Source organism: Cherax quadricarinatus, chromosome 3 (genome assembly GCF_038502225.1).
Source record: "Cherax quadricarinatus isolate ZL_2023a chromosome 3, ASM3850222v1, whole genome shotgun sequence".
NCBI classification, from domain to species: domain Eukaryota; kingdom Metazoa; phylum Arthropoda; class Malacostraca; order Decapoda; family Parastacidae; genus Cherax; species Cherax quadricarinatus.
Window position 1 is genome coordinate 49,374,850 of NC_091294.1, and position 2,500 is coordinate 49,377,349.

General features: G+C 39.1%; 1 protein-coding gene across 3 annotated transcripts in view; it reads left to right on the forward strand.

The window, feature by feature from the left end:
• Nucleotides 1-2,500, forward strand: part of LOC128684046 (uncharacterized) — a 919,796-nt gene that overhangs the window by 711,463 nt on the left and 205,833 nt on the right. The window lies entirely within an intron of this gene.

Sequence of the window (2,500 nt, forward strand, 5' to 3'; positions counted from 1 at the left end):
TGAAAATAAGAAAAAGTTTTGGAGTGAGATTAACAAGTTAAGAAAGCCTAGAGAACAAATGGATTTGTCAGTTAAAATAGGAGAGGAGAGTTATTAAATGGAGAGTTAGAGGTATTGGGAAGATGGAGGTAATATTTTGAGGAATTGTTAAATGTTGATGAAGATAGGGAAGCTGTGATTTCGTGTATAGGGCAAGGAGGAATAACATCTTGTAGGAGTGAGGAAGAGCCAGTTGTGAGTGTGGGGGAAGTTCGTGAGGCAGTAGGTAAAATGAAAGGGGGTAAGGCAGCTGGGATTGATGGGATAAAGATAGAAATGTTAAAAGCAGGTGGGGATATAGTTTTGGAGTGGTTGGTGCAATTATTTAATAAATGTATGGAAAAGGGTAAGGTACCTAGGGATTGGCAGAGAGCATGCATAGTTCCTTTGTATAAAGGCAAAGGGGATAAAAGAGAGTGCAAAAATTATAGGGGGATAAGTCTGTTGAGTATACCTGGTAAAGTGTGTGGTAGAGTTATAATTGAAAGAATTAAGAGTAAGACGGAGAATAGGATAGCAGATGAACAAGGAGGCTTTAGGAAAGGTAGGGGGTGTGTGGACCAGGTGTTTACAGTGAAACATATAAGTGAACAGTATTTAGATAAGGCTAAAGAGGTCTTTGTGGCATTTATGGATTTGGAAAAGGCGTATGACAGGGTTGATAGGGGGGCAATGTGGCAGATGTTGCAAGTGTATGGTGGAGGAGGTAGGTTACTGAAAGCAGTGAAGAGTTTTTACGAGGATAGTGAGGCTCAAGTTAGAGTATGTAGGAAAGAGGGAAATTTTTTCCCAGTAAAAGTAGGCCTTAGACAAGGATGTGTGATGTCACCGTGGTTGCTTAATATATTTATAGATGGGGTTGTAAGAGAAGTAAATGCGAGGGTCTTGGCAAGAGGCGTGGAGTTAAAAGATAAAGAATCACACACAAAGTGGGAGTTGTCACAGCTGCTCTTTGCTGATGACACTGTGCTCTTGGGAGATTCTGAAGAGAAGTTGCAGAGATTGGTGGATGAATTTGGTAGGGTGTGCAAAAGAAGAAAATTAAAGGTGAATACAGGAAAGAGTAAGGTTATGAGGATAACAAAAAGATTAGGTGATGAAAGATTGAATATCAGATTGGAGGGAGAGAGTATGGAGGAGGTGAACGTATTCAGATATTTGGGAGTGGACGTGTCAGCAGATGGGTCTATGAAAGATGAGGTGAATCATAGAATTGATGAGGGAAAAAGAGTGAGTGGTGCACTTAGGAGTCTGTGGAGACAAAGAACTTTGTCCTTGGAGGCAAAGAGGGGAATGTATGAGAGTATAGTTTTACCAACGCTCTTATATGGGTGTGAAGCATGGGTGATGAATGTTGCAGCGAGGAGAAGGCTGGAGGCAGTGGAGATGTCATGTCTGAGGGCAATGTGTGGTGTGAATATAATGCAGAGAATTCGTAGTTTGGAAGTTAGGAGGAGGTGCGGGATTACCAAAACTGTTGTCCACAGGGCTGAGGAAGGGTTGTTGAGGTGGTTCGGACATGTAGAGAGAATGGAGCGAAACAGAATGACTTCAAGAGTGTATCAGTCTGTAGTGGAAGGAAGGCGGGGTAGGGGTCGGTCTAGGAAAGGTTGGAGGGAGGGGGTAAAGGAGGTTTTGTGTGCGAGGGGCTTGGACTTCCAGCAGGTATGCGTGAGCGTGTTTGATAGGAGTGAATGGAGACAAATGGTTTTTAATACTTGACGTGCTGTTGGAGTGTGAGCAAAGTAACATTTATGAAGGGATTCAGGGAAACCGGCAGGCCGGACTTGAGTCCTGGAGATGGGAAGTACAGTGCCTGCACTCTGAAGGAGGGGTGTTAATGTTGCAGTTTAAAAACTGTAGTGTAAAGCACCCTTCTGGCAAGACAGTGATGGAGTGAATGATGGTGAAAGTTTTTCTTTTTCGGGCCACTCTGCCTTGGTGGGAATCGGCCAGTGTGATAATAAAAAAATAAATATATATTTATATATATATGTCGTGCCGAATAGGCAGAACTTGCGATCTTGGCTTAAATAGCAACGCTCATCTTGCCATACAGGACAAGTGAAAATTTGTGTATGCAATAATTTCGCCAAAATCATTCTTAACCTAACGAAAAAAATATATTTCACTGTGTTTGTTTAGTATTAAATTATTGTAACCAAATCTAAAATATATATAGTTGGGTTAGGCTAAAATAAATTGTTCTTATTATAATAAGGTTAGGTAAGTTTTCTAAAATTCTTTTGGTGCAAAATTAAAAATTTTTACATTAACATTAATGAAAAAAGTATATGTTTAAAAGTGTAAGAGAAAATTTTAGAAAGGACTTAATTTTAAATGAGTTCTTGCTAATTGACCAGTTTTGCATATTCGGCACGACACATATTTATATATATATATATATATATATATATATATATATATATATATATATATATATATATATATATATATATAT